Genomic DNA, 16,309 nt, shown 5'->3' with positions numbered 1-16,309 from the left:
AGAAAAGAAATATGCTGAAATATGCTGTTTGTTAAGATTAAAAACAATGTGCCATCCTGCATTTTGTATTCATCTCAAACTTAAATTAGTCCTTAGTAGGTTCTTATGGAGATTTTACAATTGTAAAACACACACACAAACATATATGCATGTGTTTCTATGTGTGTCGCATATATCCTAAATGTACCTATGTGTCTATGCATAAATTTTGCACATATGTTTACACATATATTAGGAAACAGAAGAACAGGGTCACTGCAGAGCCTAATCCCTCTTTTGCCAAATATCAACCGGCTCCCTGCATCACATCTCTTAGTTCTCAGTTAAAACATTGCCTTCTCAAGAGAGTTTCTTGAGTTTCTCACCCTGACCTAATTTCTGTCACTATTTATATATCTTATATGAGTTCCTTTGTAAACTAAAAACTACCTAACATTTTCTATCTATCCATCTTTCTGTCAGTCTACCTACCTACCTAACCTCGTGACCATCATCTACTTTTATATTTTTTATCCCTCAACTACAATGTAACCTCCATGATGGCAGGAATTCTGTGTGTGTGTGTGTGTGTGTGTGTGCATGTGCATGTAGGGGTGTGTGTATATATGTGTGGTTGTGTGTGTCAAACTGCCAAATAGCATTTGGAACATGGAGGTCACTCAATAAATATTTCTTGAACAAATACATGACAAAAGAATGGTGAACTTGCCATTGTAGTACTGTTATATAAATTATATAGCATATGATGTTATATAGTACCACATAGAACAAGAAATCTATGAAACAGCGTCCTCATCCTGAATACCTTGTTTCTGCTCTCACCCCCCTCCAGCAGGTCTATGATTCTGGTGAAACCAAAGTCTTGTTCCAGCTCTTTGCTGTGCCGCTAGACACTGTGCCCTAACTGGCAGAAAACCCAGGCACACTGCTTCAGCGTGCGAGCACATAACTCTTGAAGAACTGTGCAGTGGGATTTGCAGCTGATTTATTTTTCAATAATATTTCTTGCCTAAGGATTTAAAATGAATAGGAAGAGCTAATGGTCAATTTTGGAAATTCCAGGATATAGAACAGTGACAGCTTAGGCACTTTCCTGCCCATGGGATTAAACATTCAGTGTTCACCAAGAAAAAGATATCCCTCTTTCTGCCAGCTTTAGCCAGCCCTTAATATCAACAAAACCAAAAGAAACAAGAGAAAAGGATGGATGCAGAGTTAAATGTTTTTGCTTCCCTTATTTTGGTGAAAAAGAAGAAAAATGGATGGTGTCTTTTGGATATCCTTCTATGCAGGGGACCACAGAAAACCTTTATAAATGTGATGCTGAGGACAGGACTCCCCAAAGGCTTAACATTTCCCTTACTCTGTAGCCTCACAGAGGCCAAGAAACCTACGTGGAATTGCCTGAGGAAGGGGACAGGAACATCCATTTCCTTTTGTAACTTCTGAACCACAATTCTGCTTCTAGGAAATGCTCCGTCTCACTCTTGGTCTCACCTTCAGAGAATGTTAGCTGTATTTCGTGCCATGTGTGTGCCCCGGGGGGCCCATACTAACTATGAGGAAGATGAGACTGTGTGTATACAAACTTTTGACTGAATTTGCGGAGTGTTGGAAGACTTTTTTTCCCCAGGCTATTAAAAACAGAAAAAAAATGTTGATTATTAGACAATTTTGACCTAAAATAAACCTGCTATTGTTCTTTTTTTCTTTCTTTCCTTTTTTTTTTTTTTTTTAAGATTTTATTTATATATTTGATGGGGAGAGAGAGCCCAAGCAGAGAGAGCAGCAGCAGAGAGAGAGGGAGAAGCAGGAGCCAGATGTGGGTCTCAATCTCAGGACCCTGAGATCATGACTTGAGCCAAAGGTAGATGCTTAACAGACTGAGCTAGTCAGGCATCCCAACCTGCTGTTTTCACTAGTGGAATGCTCTTCTCTCCATAACCCTATCCTACATTGTGATTCCTCCTTCCCTCCCTGTTTCTTAATGATGCTTGTCCTCATCCAGCTTGTTTCCTTGCCAGGCCATTTACCTCACCTCTCTTTTGTGACAAGCAAATGTTATAAATGCATCTTTTATTATGCAGAGAAATTTTGTTTTCTGTGCCTCACTTTTCATTTACCATAGCCATGATTTAAGGAATATATTGTTATCACTGAAAATTTTTGTTAAATAAACTCAAAGAATTTTGTCACCATCAAAACTAATACAAATACCGTTCACTATTTTGTAAAAAAAATTATCCCACTTAGACTTCAGAATAACTTTTCAGGATAAATTAGAATATTGGGGCTTAAAAAGGTATAGTATTCTGCTTCAGATTGTATATTTAGTAAATTATATTAAAAGTCACAGTGTTTTTACTCCAGTCTCCCTAGTATGTCATATCGTGTAGTGGGTGGAGAATAGTTGGCATGAGGTTGAATGGTATATCTAATAATTCTAGGTATTTTAAATTTCTTTGTACAAAGTTTTCTGTTGGAAGTAGTGCGTAATTCAAGACTTCTTAACTTTCTGGAAGCTATTTATATAGGTATAAAGTTTCAACAATGACAATCTCAAAAGACACATGCAGCTCATTTAAAATGCCTTCAATGACCATATTAGATGAAAGAGGCCATGATAGAATGGTCTGTAATGACCCCAGCTTCTGGCATCCCCCTGTCTAGACAACACTAAGGGCACACTTTGCCTGTGACCCAGAGTACATGTCTTCATGTCTCAGTTTTCAAATCTGCAAATTGAAAATAATAATAGTATCTATTTTAAGGTTGTTTCAACCTTTAAATAACATGTACAAATTTCTCAGACTTATGTCTAGCAGCTAAGTATTCAATTACTGCTAAGTGATGTGGGAAACAAAGGCAGAAGGGATATTTTTAAATTTCCTTATTACCTACACGCCATGGACAAGTCCTTGAAACATGCCGAATGACATTCTTCTAGAGACACAGCTGCCTGGATGATGAAACTTTGCTAAAGTTGCTAAAAGTAAAAGACAATCCTAGCCTGACCAACCCCATCCCCCAGAATCCTGTAAGCCTATTTTAACATAAAAAAATTCCTTTAGAAATTTCCTTTATCTCTAAACCCCCCAAGATATGTGTTGGTGATCATTCCCCAAGCATATGACCCACTGATAGACTTCTGAAGGGTCTCCTGACTCGGGTATTACTAGACAGTAATAAATGAGCCTGTCCCAACAATAGCTAGCCCCTTCAAGGTCATGGGAACTTTGTTTCCAAAATTCCTTAGAGACTTATGCTAATCCTAACCCCTCTCAACTTAAATGTATATAATGGGCCACTCCTCATGACCCCAGGGCAGATCTTTCTGCCCTTCTGTCCTGTCCCTTTGCTTTAATAACATCACCTTCTTAAACCAAAGTTGCCTCAACAATTCTTTCTTAGCTGTGGGCTTTGAACCCTAACGTCTTTCCAACATCACTAAGCAGTTTCTTTGTTTCTTTCTTTTTCTTTTTAATCTATCTTTCCAACATCACTAAGCAGTTTCTTTGTTTCTTTCTTTTTCTTTTTAATCTATTGATTAAAAAAAAAAGAAAATTCTGCAAGTTGCAAACAGGTATCATCCCTAAAATCTGTAACTATAATCATGTCAGAAGATTTTATTCCCATTTTTTTTTGAAAACTCCAAAGACAAATAAAAATTTAATATATCTCTTGCCTGTAAGTGATTTAATGTTACAGTCCCCCCACCCCCCAAACTGGGTAATAGTATGTAATTTGATCTGCTCTATAAAACTACTGAATCGACTGAGACTAGATTATGCCAGAGAGACCAGAACAAAATTGTTTTATAATTTCTTACTTTTGAGGCTACAGATTTAAAGTAAAATTCAAATTTAGATCATTCCACCCCCCCTTCTTTTTTTCTGTTTTACATTTTTTTCTGGCCCCTTGCTGAGCAGTGAGGCACCAATAGTGCTCCTAGACCACCTGGAGCAACCTTTCAGGCGAGGACAGACTGGGCATGCAGCACCCCTCCCAGCCCCTCCACCTCCCTACACCCCTGGGCTCCACCTCAGGCCCCACCTCTGCCTCTGGTTCCCACCTTCCCCACCTGGCGCTGTTGCTGGCCCCGGGCACCCTACCACCCCACCACCCCACTGCTAACCCAACCGTGACCCAGGATTCCCTTGATCTTTCCTTTTTAGTTAACTAAATATTGAGTGATGTTATTAGCACCAGACTGTATCTAGTCTGTACCACACTTTGTGTCTTTGTTCATGGTTTTCTTGACCTTATACCTATTTCTGCTCCAATGAGGATTACTTCATCTAACAAAGGTGTATATTCTCACATCCTAACCACACAGACCAGTAATTGCTCAGGACAAGTTTGTCAAATTAACGAAATATTGACCACCCTGTTTTGATTATTTGTTGTCAAATTCATCTCTGTCTTTCCAGATGGTATAGAGTTAGACTTTCAGAAAAATAAAGTGAATTGTCTTTTTCTTCTTCCCTCCCTCCATTCCTTCCTTTTTTCCTTTCTTTACTTTTGTCTTTCCTGCTTTCCTGCCTCCTGCCTTCCTCCCTGCCTCCCTGTGACCCAGAGTACATTCTTCCTGCCTACGTTCCTCCTGCCTTCCTTTTTCCCTTCCTTTCTTTCTTCTTTGGTCTGATTCTTTGCTCAAACTTAAGCTTAGTGCTAGAGCTTTGAGAACTATGGACATATGGACATAGTTGCCTATACAGTAATAACAGGTTACAGAAGGTTTAGTGAGATATTTCTATTTTTTTTTTTTTAAGAAACTGGTGTCAAAACTTCCCATACTACCATAACCCCAGAAAAGTGGGACCCTCTCTGATTCACAACCTGCAATAAAATGGTACTGCATTCTCAGAGAGGCCATGTGCCATCCTTAGGAGTTCTTCCCAGACACAGCCAAATCTCCTCCATAGGGGAGAATCTAGAGGGCGATGTGAATGACATCAAAAGCAAGTGTGTGGATCTCAGTCAAATTACTGTTGGGAGAAAAATTGTTGCCATTTTTATTATTTGTCTTATCTTTGTCCTATCTTATCTTTGTCCTTATTTTTTGTCTTTATCTTTGTTTTTAAGCTACTGGCCCAAAGGTATGGGTATAATATTTTTTTCTACATAGTATAAATCTAGAAAATGTCATCCATCATTACCAAGATAGTAGGAAGTAAAAATACAAGCCCTGTACAAGGGATGTAAAAACTTAAATCCTGGGGCACCTGAGTGGCTCAATAGTTACGTGTCTAACTTTATTTTGGCTCAAGTCATGGTTTCAGGTTTGTGAGAATAAAACCCCATGTTGAGCTCCTTGCTGGGTTTGGAGTCAGCTAAGATCCTCTCTCTCCCTCTCCCCCTCCTCCCCATTCACAGTCTCTCTCTCTCTCTCTTAAAAAACAAAGCAAGCAAAGGAAAGCAAAAATGAAAACCCAGTTCTGATTTTGCCACTGACTTTGAGTTAATCACTTAATTTTTTTTAAGGTTTTCGTTTCTCTACTCATTTCATTGTTTTCTCAGTCATTCAGTGTGTATTGAATAGTAATGATATACCAAGATCTGATCAGTTTACAAATGCTCCTAGGTAAAATGTCTATATCTAAGAACTCAATGGGGAAAAAAAAAAAAAAAAGAACTTACTGGACAACAGAAAATAATATAGGATTAAAAATATAAATAAAAATGTATGAAATGATGCAATGAGCTCTCCAATAAGGATTTGATACAGGAGAATAATGAATTAAGTGACTAATTCTATTGTCCAAGGAAGGAAATATATCATCTTTTCAAAGAAGTAATGTCCAACAAATGAGTACTATACAAATAAAATAAAGCCAAAGAATAGGGATGGATAGAGATTATATATATATATAGATATAGGCATATCTATATATATATATGATGTGTGTGTGTGTGTATATATATACAGACATATATATATAGCCTGACTTGTAACTATTTTATATGTATATGTGTATGTAAGTGAATGTATGTATTATATAGTTCATATACATACATATTTGGACAGGAAAATGACATGAGGCTGAAATGATAAGATTCTGAAGTAAATTTTAGTTTGGTTAGTAATTTAGACTTTAACTTGAATATAATAGAAAACCACTTTTTTTTTTTTTTCAGTAGTAAAGGGACATGAAGGAATTATTTATTTTAAAAAGAGTTCCTGAAAATTAGAGAGTTAAAGGTATTGGGATAAGTAAAGTTTTATAAGTAAAAATTTAATCATTTATAAGTAAAAATTTAATCATTACTAATCAACAGAAATGACATGAAATATATAATACCAAGTTACCCAGGTAGGCCTATATTCTAAGGCAACAGTGTAATAAAATATAAAAACCTAGTGATAGAGTACAATGCTCTGTATATAGAAGCCATTTAATAGATGTTTATTGAATTAATGATGAAAATAGTTCCAAGAACTGCCTAGAAACTGCACACAGCAAGACCCTATTTATTTGCAAGAACTGGAACATTGAAATAAGGTATTTTTTGTTCCCTGCTGTCTTGAACAAGGATTATCTCAAATGTGGGAAGGTATTTTAAAGTACTATGAAATTCATTTAAAACTCCAATATAAAGTTTCAATAAAATACCATCTAGTTAAATAACATAACTGAATAATCATTTTTAACATTTCTCTGCAAAGCCACTCTGATATAGTCTTTGAAATATAATAATACAAAGACTTTATAAGAAGGATATATACAGATATTCTGAATGCACAGAGGAGTGTGTACTTAATTTCTACTTCAGGACAGATGAATACAGGGTGGCTGCAAAGCATTTCAAAACATATTTCAAAGGAAATAATGCATTTGAATACATTTAATCCAGCACAAATGTTAGAAAGTAAAGCTCTGTGCCTCTCCAAAATAAACTAATATCTCCTTGAAAACAACCTCTTGAGACCTTGGAGAAATACCCCATCACTACAAAGAAACTTGTCTAAAGATAAAGGTCAGCCTGGAGAGATTGTCAATTTTCCTTCTGTAAAGTTAGATAAGCTTTTCTTCGGAGGGATTGGGTGAGGGGGTGACACCAAGGTTGAGTGAAGCTCTATTTTATCCTTCAGATTTCCAGTTGGTTTCTTCAGGCAAGTAATTGCAGAGAAATGAGTTCTTTTCTTACTAGCTAGTAATTTTTCTTACTCTTCAAACTATGGATTTCATATCAGTTCTAAAGGCCCTTTTTTGCTAGTTACACTTAGCTTGACTTACAACTAGCCTTAAAGCTCTCAGTCAAAATAGACAGGAGAATAGGATGACTTCTAGGATTGGGAAAAAGAGCCTACGGCTTTGTTTTCAGGTGTGTCCACATTATTTTCTCAGGTACAATGCTTGAGTGTGTGTGTGTGTATGTGTGTGTGTGTTATTATAGCCTTCCTTGAAATTTGGTTGCTGATTAAGAAAAAAAGATCTTAATCTCTAGGTTTTGGACTTGACTAATTCAGAGTAAGCTGGCTCACTCTTCTAAGTCTATGGTTTCTACATTTCCAAGTATAGTGCTTAGTTCATTCTGTTGAATTCTATAAACTAGGCATATTAATCAGAGATCTCCAAAGAGGAGATTAATAAAGAAGATCATTATAAGTAATCGACTCACATGATTATGGAGTCTGGCAATTTCCAAGATCTGCAAGGTGAGTCACCAAGTAGGTGACCCAGGAAAGCTGATGGTATCATTCTAGTCCCAAGGCTGAAAGTCTAGAGACCTAGGAAGAGCTGATGATATTTTAGTGTGAATGAGTCCAAAGGCAAGAAAAATCCAATGTTTCAATGCAAAAGCAGTCATGCAGGAAGAATTCTCTTACTGAGGGAAGGGTCAGTCTTTTTTTTTTGCCTTTCAACTGACTAGATAAGACCCACCCATATTAGGGGGCAAACTGCTTTAGTCAGTCTACCAATTCAAATGTTAATCTCACCCAAGATACCCTCACAGAAACACCCAGAATAACTTGTGACCAAATTTCTGGGCACCCCCTGGCTCTGTCAAGTTGATGTGTAAAATTAGCCATCGTGTTAGGAATAGTTTTTTGTTTTGTTTCTTTTTTCACTGCCTCAGAGAAAATTACCAGTTAAAAGGATCCCCAAAACAGAGACAGAACAATTAGCAACTAAGTTGATTTCATCTATTTTTTCAAAATTAGGAACAGAAATTATAAATTCATATTCCATGCATACAAATAATAGAGTGATAAAAACAAAAGTAACATCTAATATTCATTCAGTGTTCAAAATATGCCAAATACTGAGCTAGCTATTTTACATTCATTATGAATTAGGAGTCCATTCTTGCTACTCAGAGACTGATGTGTAGTCAGGGAAGTAGTGAAGGACAGTTAGAGTTAAACATTTCTGGGGGAAGAGAAAACCTCCATATCTTCATTTCTACTCTGTGTGAAGTGCAAAGATTTAGTCCAGAATCTCAGCTGGGTTTGGTTTCTGCATATCTGAAACTTAATAAGACATGGGAGATGCTAAAATGAGGCAAATCAGCGCTTACCCAGAAAAAATATTTTTTAGTAATGCAGTCCAACAATAAACAAAAAACATACGCTTTTTTATCCAAACAGGGCCCAAAAAAGCACTTGTTATAGTAGTCAATAGGGGACACTCATGGACCAGATAAAATACTAGGCTAGAAGAAAACCATGGTTCCTTTTAATTCTGAAACCCAATAAATTGTAGGGAAACCGCCCCCTGCCCCCCACACAAACCTGAAGGTGTAATAAAAGTTTAATTCAGATATTTCCTTCCATTCTTTGAAAGTATATAATTTTGCAACCTTTCAGAAAATCAGTTTGATTCTCTATAAGAAGAGACTTAAAAATATAACTACTAAGTTATACTATGTTAAACTATGGACTTTGGATGACTATGTTTTGTCAATGTAGGATCCTTGGTAAAACCTGTACCATTCTGATGATTGATGTTGATGGTGGAAGAGGTTTTGCATGTATGGGACAGGGGGTATATGGGAAATCTCTGTACCTTCCTCTTCATTTTGTTGTGTACCTAAAACTGCTCTTTAAAAAGTCTTTAAAAATATAACTCTATTGATCTAATAATTTCAACAATTCCACTTAATAGTATGTTTTAAGAAGTAATCAAAATGGAGGCACCTGGTTGGTTTAGTGGATACAACATGTGACTCTTGATCTCACTCAGGATCATGAGTTTGAACCCCAGATTTGGGGTTCAAGATTACTTAAATTAAATTAAAATTAAAAAAAAAAACAAGTAATTAGAGATAGAGATAAAGGCTTATGAATAATAAAAAATAGTTATTGATATATTTTAATAGGTTAAATTATGGCAGAAGTTTAATACCCAGTCCTTGGAGAATATTTTAATAAATTATGGAATAACCATAAGATGTAATGACCAATAAGTAATGACAGTGTGCTACAAAAGAGTACTTAATGATATATGAAACTATTCAAAGATAATGCCCCAGTTGGACAGTTTATTTGATCATATAGCTACCCAATGACTCAGTTATTCCATTCCAAGACAATATAAACATATCTAAAGTCTTCACAAATATGCATAGTAGTTCTTTCTTATGTCTTCACCACTGCCTCCTCTGGCTGATTTTTTTCATTACATTAATGGTTCCTTAGTAATGATCTAGATGGAACAGATCTGAGAATAGCAGGGATTTCTAATTGCATGCAAAAAACCAAAGAAGGTCTCTCACTAATAATGTAAAAGCATATAGAACACGCTCTGCTCAGCGTGAATTCATACAGCTATCTTGATGACAATGATGCTAACTTCCTCCATCTGTCACTGGATATATTGAAGAAAAAGGGACTTGGGAGGGGAGGTGAGCAAAAAAAAAAAAAAAAAAAAAAAAAAAAAAAAAAAAAAAAAAAAAAATCAGTGTAAGTATGATTGAACACACTGCCAGGTCCTCTATCTGCTGGAGGAAGCTGAGTGGGGAGTTCATCACTTGAAGTATCACAAGCATGATTTTGCACGAAGAGCTTAAAAGATTTTATATGGAGCAAATCTTGAAGCTATGTTTGGCACACTCTAGAGTGCAGGTAGCACTCAGGCCATTTGTCTTTGCTTTGTCTCTTGGGACTCATTTCTCAGGGACTCTGGATATTGACCATAGTCCTGTGTGTCGTGGATAATCCTTGAAGGCTATATTTTGGAGCCGCTTGTGCAGGCGTGAGAGTAAAAATGATCAGGTGGCCTATCAGGAGCTTGTTAACCTAGAGCATGATATTTTCTAAGAACCACAGACTACCTAATTATTGAACTCTTGGGAGTTTTGAAAATGGAAATTAGTGGGTAATGATAAATCTGATAAATTAATTTTTGTTAAGGTGTTAATGACATATTGGCATTTTTCAAAAGCTCATTTGTTACTGACTAATGGAGTCCTAGACATCATTTCTCATTCAAATTTTCTGTCAATGTCTAGTCAATAAAGGCCACAGAAAGTGTGCCAGATGCAAAGTGGGCTTCATGGAAGGAGTTTTTTTGTTTTGTTTTGTTTTACTGCAAGGTTCATGCTTTAAAGAAAGCCTTAAACAATGCATCTTGCTTTTATATTGGCTCTTCCAAAGCTGACATTTTTCAAGCAGTTGGCTTAACCCTCAAAGAAAGCAAAGAGCAGGGAAAACACATTCTCTACTTCTGGAGTTTATAGTATCTACTTGAATAGTTATATTTGCAAGTTCTTCACTTGCCTTAGAAAGAATTGGAGCCATTACAGAAAGACAGAACCCCAGTGCAATCACTAAAATGCTGATGTAGCTTCTCTTTTGTTCTACTCTATAGTGACAGATATAAAGATACATTTTTATTTTTATCCAAACTCAGAAAGCAGAACAAAGTAGTAAGGAGATGTTTTATAGACAAGGGGACTAGCTGTTTCCATCACAGTCATAGAAATATCATTTTCTTCTATATCTATATAGATATAGATGTGGTATGTGTTTATGTGTTTGTGCCTTGTGCGTATTTCCTTATTTGTGCCCTGTGTGTGTGTGTGTGTGTGTTGATGGTAGACTCATGCCAGAAAAGGGTCATCTAACCCTGTCTCTGGTGTTTTGCCCTTCTCTAAAACAAATGGGGGAAAAAAAAATGAAAGTCTTACCACATAAAGGTCTTCAAATTAACCAAGAAACTCTATTCATTGAGGTGGGAATTTTGGCTTCAAAAGAAAAATAGTTACCTATTTCATACTAGGAGAAAAATGGAATAAAGAAAATGTTAGATACTATCACTCTAGTTTCTCTTTGCGGTTTCTGAATAATTCCTTCTCTAAAGACTATGGATAACCCCCGACACAAAGATAGTTGTGTAAGTGTGACAGTCATTCAAAGATAGTAAATAAAATGAAATCTATAATATTCTCTATTAATTATATGCAAAAAGAAACAGTACATGACCATTCTGAATGAATGAGAAAGAAAACCATAAAATCCATATTTTTTTAAACTCTGGCTGCAAAGATCTGTGATATTTGCATATGAATTCCCTTCAAGTTGCAAGATCTCAGAGTTTGTAAAGTAAACTAAGAATAGAAAGAGACTGAGTAGAAAACTTTTCTTCTCAAAAAATGTTCTCTTCTTATAATATCTTTATTTAAGAGGAGTCTATTACTTTGCAAACTATTGTTTGAAGAAGTCTATGAAAATCTATTATTTGAAATTGAAGAGTTGGGATTGGATTATACTTCCTACTTCATGGATAATAAGACTTATTCCTTTATCAGATACTCTTTTCAGAGAGAGGCAGTTTACACTTATTCCATATGTTTCAACTGCCATTCAGAAAATGTGTTCTTTCAACAGCCCTTGTTTCTGTATTAAAATCCACTTATGGCGTCCTCACTAGGCTGCCCCTCTGTATACTTTCTTTCCTCTCTCAAAATGAGCAATATATTTAATGGAAAAAAATGATATTTTTGGCTTACTATTCATTTTACTATATTTTTTCACTTGTGGATATAAAAAGTATGCTCATCTTTCCTTGTAGAAACGGAAAGAAAATCAAAGTCACAATCATCCAATAAAGAGCAAAAATAATCTTATTTTTTATATAATAAGGAATTGACTTGAACACACTGTTAAATAATTTCTTAAGAAAAACAGCTTTCATAAGCAAATGGCATAATGATTATGCGTAGTCTTGAGGGGAAATTACAAAGAAGTGTATAAAATATCTTTGTGCCTATACTTTTACTTCATGAAATATGATTTCAAGCATCAGCATCAGGAAAATCCTTATATAATATACAAAACATGAAGTATTCAAAAATGACTGTTTAGTCCTCAAACTAAATTTAAAATGATTAAGGGGTACACATTGAATGATTTCTATTATGGAATAACTCAAAGATTGAAAATAAAATATCAAACACAGGAGGGGAGACTGGATGGCACAGTTGGTTAAGTTTCTGACTCTTGGTTTTGGCTTCAGGTCATGATATCAGGGTCATGGAATTGAGCCTCGTGGTGGGCTCTGCACTCAGTGTGGAGTCTGCTTAAAATTTTTTCCTCCTCTCCCTCTGCCCCTCTCCCCACCACACGATTGCTCTCTCTTTCTCTCTCTCTCAGATTAGTAAATAAAATGTTTAAAAAAAGATACCAAACATAGGAGATGTGCACCCATACAAGCTTTCTGACCGTTTATGTATTTCTGGTCAGATGCTTGTTTTCTATAAAGCTCAGGAAGAAACACATTATTTGAGTTTTTGGCCATGTGACTACTGGTAAAAAGATTTAGTTCAACAATAACACTGATTCAACTATGGTTTTGTTTTTAAATATGTTTGATATGATCAATGGAATAGCTTTGATGAAATTGAACAAGTCGTATATTCTGCTGTAACAAGCATCCATTTTCAGGCAGAACCATCTGTATATATATTCCAGGCCTGATGCAAAGCTATAAAAACCTCAGACAAAATAAATTATCAAAATCTAATTATATCACATATAAAGTAAAAAAAAAAAAGTTTACTTTTGATTGTGATAATTTAATGGTTAGATTATTTGTATGAAGTGCTTGGTGCATTACTGTCTCCCAGAAGATAGAAAAGGATGATGATTATTTCTAGCGAGACATATTAGCTCTTTTCAAATTCATTTTTCTTCCTTTCAGGCAAGCAAAGAGATGGCACTTTCCAACATTTTTTGCATTCTGCTGTGATCATGTCACATAGGCCTGGGCAAATGGAATGTGAACATAAGTGATAAGTATTACTTGCAGGACTGGCCCATGGAAACTCCCCGTGTGGGACTTTCCATGTTCTTCTTTATTCCACTAGCTTATGTAGACAAACTTGGCACCTTTAAAACTGTGTGTAGAAATTGGCAGAGCCATGAGATGGAAGAATTTGGTGTCTCTCAAAGACCAATTGAGAAAGAAAAATAAATGAAAAGCACCCATTTTGGGTTATACTTGAGTTACACATAAATAAAAGACCATTTATCACCCATTATCTATATGCTGTATGCTTTCTGTCGTTGTTACAGTAGCTGGTGCTACTTTAACTGAAAGTGCTACCAACAGGGCTATATAATGTTTCCGCAGTGTCTATATGAAATAAAAAGAATAGAATAAGAACTATCATTTGTAGCATAAATGATATACTGCCAGATGCCAGACGTTTCACTGATTTTACTACATATCATATCTTTATTTGGAAGGGATAGTAACAAGCAATATCGACTTTGGTTGAGTAGCAAAACTTAATACAGTGATGTTAAGTAACTCAAAGAATCAGCAAAGGAAGCCTGGGGAACCAGGGTCAAAAAATGGAAAGAAACTGAGTAAAACCAGGCAGCCAAAATATACTCATCTTACAACCATGGGAACAGTGTGAAGGGGAATTCTGTTATGGGTGTGTGTCACTTAGGTAGTCCATTATTCCAGGGACACTGACACCCTGCTAAACATCATCTCTACAATATCCTAGGGCTTTCTGTCACTAATACTAGATTTAAAGTCACTTAACAGCCTATGGTTGACTGAGACAAGGCCACAGTATAGCATACCAATTCACAGTAGTTCATGAGACCAAGTTCTGGCCCCATTTAGATTCAGTGTTGAAGTAAGAACCTTCTGTTTCTCCAAACTTGCATAGTTGGGAATTTTACAAATAAAAAGTTAGTCAAGGCTCTAACAACAATACAAAGAACCCTTAAAACAAAAAAACAAATACAAATAAATGCTGCAATTCGCTGCTGTGAGCTCTAAATATCCATATGCATGATTCTTCCTCTTACAATCCCCAAAATATGGTCTAGTCTCCCTAACTCTAGAATAATGGGACTTAAACTTACCTTCTTCCCAAAGAAAGGTACACAAAATTTCCATCAACATCTGCATCTACTTCTAGGAACTTTTCCTCTATATGTGGCAGTCTGTAATCAAAGCCTTGAAGAGTAATACTACCAACAATGTTGGATCTTAATGTTGGGAAAAAAGGAAGGAAAACGGGAAATAGCTTGGAGACTACCTTCCACATTCTACAGCTAGTCAATCAGCCAACGTCTGCATTATAATATTCCTGCTCTGCTATCCACTCCCCATTCCCTTTTTCTCCAGCCATTACTTCAGTTGCAAGAGGTTCTTTAATGTATTTCATAATCAAAAATCTGTATTCTCAAGGAATATATGACTTTTGAAAACCTGCCTAAATGTGTGCTTTGGTCATCCATCAGCTTTTCTCACTCAGTGTGCAGGTATAAGAAAGCATCAAGTGGGTTTATTAATACACATATCTCTGGTTTATAGCATAGACTATATTTCATCTTAACAACACAAGTTTTGTGTTCTTTCCTAAGCCCATGGATGGTGATGCTAGTAGAGGCATGTCAAGTAAAATTTACATTAAACATGTATTCCATAAAAGATAAATTATTTATCTTCCTTGTCAGAAGAAGTCTGATATAATGCATTATATCTTTGGTAGTGATGATCACAAAAAGTAATATTTTTACATGTGGCAGGCATTATACCCTATTCAGTAAGGATTGTTCTCATTTTCTTTATACAGACTTGGGAACATACTGGAGAGTGAAGTTGCTGCTGAAGGTAGGCACTTAGCATCAGTTTTGTAGTTTAGCAGCGTGAGAGTGTAGCCTTGCTACAGAGAGAATTATCACTGAAGCTATTAATACCCCCCACCTCCTATCATAGCCCTTTTTGCTATCAATTTCATTGGGAGAACATCAGATTAACTGATTCACATTTTCAGAGGAGCTCAATCTGCTGCATTTGCTATGTAAGAGCTTCTGTTGTGGTTAGAGCTAATATTTACGAACTATACATGTTCTTACACTCTGGGCCTTTTCTGAAATGACATTTTTATAAAATCTTTTTCTGAACTTCTTATTACCAATTATTCATTCTCACTCTTTCAAGTCCTTGACCGTTTTTATAAATGGTCCATGAATTGATTTGGATTCTAATATACCAATTTTCTTCCTGGCAAAGTAAAAAACAAGATGTACATCTTGAAGTTTGGTCCATGAGAAGTTTTAACGTGTCTAATTTATTTCTGGGATATCTCTGAATGCTAATGCAATGCATTAGCCACACAGACAGCTGGTGTCCATATTGAATGTGATGCCATTTATTAACTAGATTGATAATATTTTCCTAATGTTTATTCAAATTGTGAAAAGAAACTATCCATATGGTAATGAAGGTGTACTGAGTGAAAGTCAACACTGTGGCAGTGTAGGTCAGATGCAGTATGAGTTCTCTGATGATGCAATGTACATATTACTCCTGTACTAGCTCAGACCCCTTCTTCATATGCTTAAAGATGGAATCTTGTTGGTTGGTCAATGAATGGGTCAGTGAAAGACATAACAATCACTGATGTCAGCTTTGCTTCCATGGTCAGATATTCAGTTTCTATGAGGGTTCATTATTTATCAAAAGCTATGTCCTAAAAGGAGAATAAAAATATGGTGATGTTCACTCTAATTCTGAGGCTTGCTGTAGGCTCTGTATGACATAAACTGTAATGGATACTTGGAGCTTCATAGAAACTAATAACTTATGAGCTTACTGGAAGATTTAATGATTTTGGAAAGTGGCCCAGCCTATATACACCTTCTCTTGCTATGCACTCCACTCAAGACTGGAAACTTTCAGAGTCAATACAATAATGAGTAAAAGCAGTGCAGTCAAATGTAGCATATGTTGAGTCCAAAATCCATAGCATTTAAAAATAACTAGATGGAGAAACAGTGTTATTTAAAGGCTCTATACCATATTTTGTAAAGAGAGGATACAAGTTAAGCCACATT

Source organism: Mustela nivalis, assembly GCF_964662115.1.
Source record: "Mustela nivalis genome assembly, chromosome: 4".
Taxonomy (NCBI): domain Eukaryota; kingdom Metazoa; phylum Chordata; class Mammalia; order Carnivora; family Mustelidae; genus Mustela; species Mustela nivalis.
The sequence above is the reverse complement of the archived record's forward strand: the minus strand, read 5'-3'. Positions refer to the sequence as shown.